This window comes from Colobus angolensis, unplaced genomic scaffold (assembly GCF_000951035.1).
Source record: "Colobus angolensis palliatus isolate OR3802 unplaced genomic scaffold, Cang.pa_1.0 Scaffold48, whole genome shotgun sequence".
NCBI classification, from domain to species: domain Eukaryota; kingdom Metazoa; phylum Chordata; class Mammalia; order Primates; family Cercopithecidae; genus Colobus; species Colobus angolensis.
The window spans coordinates 13,757,351-13,764,094 of NW_012118265.1; positions in this window are offsets into that span (position 1 = coordinate 13,757,351).

A 6,744-nucleotide genomic window follows, 5' to 3' on the forward strand; every position below is an offset into this window, starting at 1 on the left:
GTAACAAACCTGCACGTTATGCACATGTACCCTAGAACTTAAAGTATAATAAAAAATAAAAAATAAAAAAAGAAAATAATTACCACATAATTCATGAAGTTAACTGACCACCAACTGTTGATTAATAAATTCTTATCATGAAAAAATCAATAAAATATTTGTTTTAAGTGCCAAAAAAAAAAAAAAAAAGAAACACCTGGTTTTAACAACCTAACTGCACTCAGTAGAACTTCCTAAGCTCATTGGCTTCATCACCTTTTCTTATCTTCATGGAATTAGGAACTTGGCGTTTATCTGTTTGCCTTTATTAACCTCCTGGCCATTCTCACCAAGTTTTAATTTCTTGGTCTAAAAGTCCTTCTCTTACCCACCTGGCCATTACTTTCTGCTCTCCATTAATGACTTGTTCTTACCCACCTGGTTTCAATTTGCTGGCCTCGATCTCTGGTCAAGACCCATATGATCTTGCCTGTGATGCCTTACTGTGCTGCCATTAATCCCTGGTCTTACCCACCTCATTTTAGGGCCCTGGACATAACCCATTAGCCTTCCCCACCTGGCCTAATCCTGCAGGTCTTAATTTCACAGCCCTAACAACCTGGATTAGCCACCCAGCCTTCCCACCGAGTCTTACCAACTATGCATGAGTCACATGGCCTTCACACTTGGTTGACACAACTGTCCTTAGCCTTCTGGTTTCATCTACCTTTGAGAACTAGTGATTTAGGTTATACAGAGATCCCTTATCCCAGAAGAGGCCTTTTTGACTCTGAAATAAACAGGTTGTTCAGTGGCTAATTATTGTTATACTGGTTTGGAATGTGTAAAATTCAGTTTCTGTTAGAATGTCACCCTGGATGCAGTTGAAAAACTCTGCAAAAATTATAGAACATTGAAGATTCTCCATCTCTATGACTGCACCATCACTTCTGACCTGAGCAAAATGAAAGGAGCTTACAGAAATGTCAAAGTATTTCATGACATATCTGCCATTACCTGCTAAGATTTTCAGGAAAATAGAATTTCCACCAACAAAGATATTGAAAATATACATAAAGATGCCCACGAGTTTTCCCCATTTAAGTGAAATATACATTATTTTTCAGTTTGGAAATAGATAATCAAGAAATAATTGTATGTGAAACTTCAGCATCATACCAAATAATGCATTTTTCTATGCCAAACACCTCCTCCTCCAAATAATGATAAAGTTACAAAGTATAAAACTTTAAATATCGGGGGAAAAAAAAACAACCCTGGCCTTAACCCCTCTCTGGTGAGACCCCATTAGCCTCGTTCACCTGGCTTAACTTTATGGGCTGTAAGGTTAACAAACATACATAGCCTTAACAAATTGGATTAGCTGCCAGGTTTTCCCACCTAGTTTTACCAAACATGGCCTTCACACTTGGTGTACACAGCAGTCCTCAAGCTTTGGTTAACCATGTCATTCACCTTATGGCATACTCACCTGCCCTCTTTAGCTGCCTGGCCTCAGCCAGCATGAATTAATCTGTTGGCTTCATACCCTACTGATCTTTACCACGTGGTTTATTCAGCTGGCCTTTGCCTCCTCACCTTCCTCGCAGTTTTACCCACCTAGTATTTTCCTTCAGTCATCATTTGACTGGCTTGGACACTTGCTGTGAATCATACTGGGTGTTTCCCCTATTGATTTCATAGCCTGGGGTTACTGAAATACTCCTTTATTGAGCTAGATTTAGACACGTGGTTTTAACGACCTGGCCGAACTCAGCCAACCTTATTAACCTGATTGCCTTCATTACCTTATTTTATCCTCATGGTAAGACAAACTTGACGTTATCCATCTGGTCTTATTAACCTCCTGGCCCTTCTCGCCTGGACTTCATGACTTTGGCTAAAAATTCTGGCCTTACCAGACTAGCCATAACTTACTGCCAACGTCCACCTGTTCTTACTCACCTGGTTGTGATTCGCTTGCTTTAATCTCCCGTCAAGATCCAGCTGATTTTACCCACTAGGATTTACCCACCTGCCTTATGAGCTCCTGCCATGCTCCCCTGCCCTTGCTCTCTGGCCACATCCACCTCATTTTATGATCCTGGACAGACCCATTAGCCTTCTCCACCTGGCCGAACCCTATGGTCTTAACCTCATGGCCTTAACAACCTGGATTAGCCACCTAGTTTTCCCACCTAGTCTTACTGATCATACGTGCCCTACATGTCCTCCACACTTGGTGTTCGCAACTGTCCTTAGCCTTCTGGTTTTATCTAACAGGTCTTAAGTCCCTGGATTCCGCTCCCTAGGTTTTCTTCCCTGGTTTTATCATCCCTCTGGCCTTTTTCCCTATCTTACCCCCAACCCCATGCCCCAGCCTCAGCCCCAGCCCCAGCCCCAGCCTTTTATTTAGACATCTTTTACTATCCACCTGGCCTTAAACTCATGACCTTCCTGACCTGGATGACCAACATAGCTTACCAACCTGGCATTCCCACCTGGCCTTAACCTTTCATTCTAACTCACATGGCCTTAACCTCCTGACCTAGTCTGCCTAGTACTAACCTCTTGGCATTACCCAGGTGGAGTTAGCCACCTACCTCTATTCAGGAATGCCTTAACTTACTGGCTGAAGCCACCCAGACTATTCAATCACTTGGCCCCCTAACCCTGTCCTAACCTAATGTTTTTGTCAACTTAGATTTACCCACCTGCCTTATTAACCTCCTGGCCTTACTTATCCAGTATGAAGCTTTAACCTTCCAGTTGTATATACCAGGCCTTAAACCCCTGGATTCACCTCCTTAGGTTCACTCACCTAGACTTATCCCCCTTTACTTATTCCTTAGATATCCTCTCCCTGGATGTAGAAACCTTGCATTATCCATCTGGATTTACCCACCTGGCTTCAACCTCATGGCCTTACCATCTAGGATTACCAACTTACCTTCTTGGCCTTCCTACCTGGCCTTAATGTTCTACTCTCACTCACACGGCCTTAACCTTCTGGCATAATGTGCCTAGCTTTAACCTCTTAGTTGTACCCACTTAAACTCAGCCACCTAGTTGTATTCAGGGAGGCTGTAACTTACTGGTCTTATCCATCTGACTTTTTAAATAGCTTGGCTTCCTGACCCAGCCTTAACCTTATGGTTTTGCCAACTTTGATTTACCCACCTACCTTATAATCCTCCTGGCCTCACTTATTCAGTATTAATCCCCTGGCCTTATGCACCTTGCTTACTTACCTGGCCTTACCCTACTGGTCTTAACATCGTGTCCTTACCAACCAGAATGACACAGTTGATTTTACCTACCCAGCCTTACCCAGTTCGCCTTAACAATTAGTCTCAACCTTCTGGTCTGACTTAGCTGTCCCAGCCATAGTGACCCTAACCTTGTGTCATTATCTGCTGTCCCAGACCCTGGCTTTACTTTCCCAGTCTTCACCTATTGACCTTTTCACATGGCTGTATTTTCTTGGCCTTACTCACTTGGCCTTGTTCAACTACTGGCCTCACCAAGTAGACTGTCTGCAACCAACGTTATTAACCTGACAGCCATACTTACCTGCCATATTCACCTATCTGGTCTCAGTAAGCATAGCGTGATGTAATCTGCTGGCCTCATACCCATCTGGTGTTGAGTACCTGGTTTTATTCATCTGGCCTTCAGCTCTTCACCTTCCCCACACTGTCTTGCCTACCTAGTATTATTTTCCTGTCTTTATTTTGCTGGCTTTATTTTCCTGTCTTTATTTAGGGGTGTGATCTCAGTTCACTGCCACCTCCGATTCCCTGGTTCAAGTGATTCTACTGCCTCAGACTCACAGTAGCTGGGATTACAGGCATGCACCACCACGCCCACCAAATTTTTGTATTTTTAGTAAACATGAGTTTTCACCATGTTGGCCAGAATAGTCTCGATCTCCTAACCTCCAGATTCGCCCGCCTCGGCCTCCAACGTGCTGAGATTACAGGCGTGAGCCACCGCATTTTATCACCCTTCCCAGAACCCATCAGCTTTCCAAACCTGGCCTAAACCTGTGGACCTTCGCCTGAGTCTCAAAAACCTAGATTACATACCTAGTTTTCCCACCTAGACTTACCTATCATGGGTTTCATGCTTAGTTCACACAGCTTTCCTTAACCTTCTAGTTTTATTTTCCAGGACGTAGCGACTGGTCTAATTTTCCTAAACTTACCTCCCTAGGTTTCCTTCCCTGGATATACTTCCCTGCCCTTGTTACCTAAATGTCCCCACGCACCCGGACTTAACACCCATTACATTTCTCATTTCGACTTTACCCATCCCGCCTTATCCTCATGTCCTCAATAGCTTACCAAATGGGCTTCTCACCTGGCCTCAGCCTTTTATTCTTAGTCACATAACCTCAACCTCCCAGTCCAATCTGCCTAGTGTTAACCTCTCAGCATTACCCAGTTGGAGTTATCTACCTAACTGTACTCGGTAGCCTTAACTTTACTAGTTTTAGCCACCTGGCTTTTTCAGTTGCTTGGCTTCCTGACATGGTGTTAACCTTATGGTTTTGCCAAAATAATTTCACCCACAAGCCTTATTAACTTCCTGACCTTACTCATTAGCAATAATCTGCTGGCCTTATGCACCTGGCTTACCCACCTGGCCTTACACTGCTGGCCTTAACCACATGTCCTTACCAATCCAAATCACCCAACTGATTTTATCTACTCAGCCTTACCCATTTGGCCTTCACAATTATTCCCAACTTCTGGTCTTACTCACATCTCCCAGACCTACATGCCATAACCTAGTGGCATTATCTTTAGTCCTGATCCTTGGCCTTACTTTCCCAGCCCTCATCTATTGATCTTCCCATGTAGCCTTATTTATCCAGCCTTACCCACTAGGGCTTCCCCAGCCACCCTTATTAACCTTAAAGCAGTACTCACCAGCCGTATTCACCTGCCTGGTCTCAGACAGAATAACTTAATCTGCTTGCCTCATGCTCATCTGGTGTCTACCCCCTAGTTTTATTCAGCTTGCCTTAACTTTCTCGCCTTCCCTTCACCTGTCTTACCCATCTAGTATTAGCCTCCTGTAATTATTTTGCTGCCTTGCTGACTTGGCCTTAGTTCTCCTGTATGTTTCTCCTATTAATTTAGCAGCCAGGTGTTACCCAAATAGTCTTTTATTCATCTGGGTTTATAAACCTGGTTTTAACAGCCTGGCTAGCACTCAGCCTAACTTTCTAACCTTCTTGCCTTCATCACCTTATCTTGTCCACGTGTTAGTAGGAGCCTGGCATTACCCTTCTGTTCATACTAACCTCCTGGCCTTACTCACCCAGATTTAATTTCATGGCCTAAAAGTCGTGATCTTACATGCCTGATCGTAAGCTCCTGTCCATCATTATTCACCTGTTCTTACCAACCTAGGTTTAATTTGCTGGCCTCAGTCTCTGGTCATGACCCACTTAATCTTGTCCATGAGGCCTAGGTCCCCTGCCTTTACTCCCTGGCCTTGTCCCCCTCATTTTACCACCCTGGCCAGACCCCATTAGTCTTCCTCACCAGGCCTAACCCTATGGGCCTTAACCTCATGACCTCAACAACCTGAATTAGCCACCATGTTTTCCCACCTAGTCTTACTGACCATACAGGACTCAAATGGTCTTCATGTTGGTTTACACAACTGTCCTTAATCTTCTGGTTTTATCTGCCAGGACTTAACCCCTGGATTTACCTCCCTATGTTTATTCCCCTAGACTAGTACCCTACCCTTATTCCCTAGTTTTACCCCCCACCCTTGGACTTAGAAACCTTGCATTAACCACCTGGACTTACCCAACTGGCCTTAACCTCAAGGCTTCACCAACCTAGATGACCAACATAGCTTACCAACCTGGCCTTCCCACCTGGCCTTTATTTTTCATTCTTACTCTCATGGCCTCGTTCTCCTGGATTAATCTGCCTAGCCTTAATCTCAGGGCATTACCAACTTGGAGTTAACCACATAGCTCTATTCAGGGAGTCCTTAACTTACTGGCCTGAGCCACCTGGCCTTTTAAATTGCTTGGTTTTCTGACCCAGTCTTAATCTCGTAATTTAGCCAACTTAGATTTATCCATCTGCCTTATGAACCTCTGGGCCTTCCTCATTCAGTATGAAGCCCCTGGACTTACCCACCTGGCTTACTCATCTGGCCTTACCCTGCTGTCGTTAACCTCATGTCCTTAGCAACCCGAATCACCCAACTGATTTTATCTACCCAGCCTTATCCATTTGACCTTCACAATTAGTCCCAACTTCTGGTCTTACTCACATCTCCCAGTCCTACTGGCTTCAACCTACTGGCATTATCTTTAGTCCTGACCCTAGGCCTTACTTTCCCGGACCTCACCTATTAACTTTTCCATTTGGACTTATTTATCTCACCTTACCCACTAGGGCTTCCCCAGCCAACCTTATTAACCTTAGGGCCATACTCATCTGCCTCGTCTCAAAGAGCATGACTTAATCTGCTGGCCTCATACCCATCTGGTGTCTACTCCCTAGTTTTATTCAGCTTGCCTTAATCTCCTCTCTTTCCCTTCACCTGTCTTACCCGCATGGTATAAGCCTCCTGTCATTATTTGGCTGGTTTGCTGACTTGGGCTTAATTCTCTTGCATATTTCTGGTTATTTTACCACTAGGGCTTCCCCAGCCAACCTTGTTAACCTTAGGGCCATACTCATCTGCCTCGTCTCAGAGAGCATGACTTAATCTGCTGGCCTCATACCC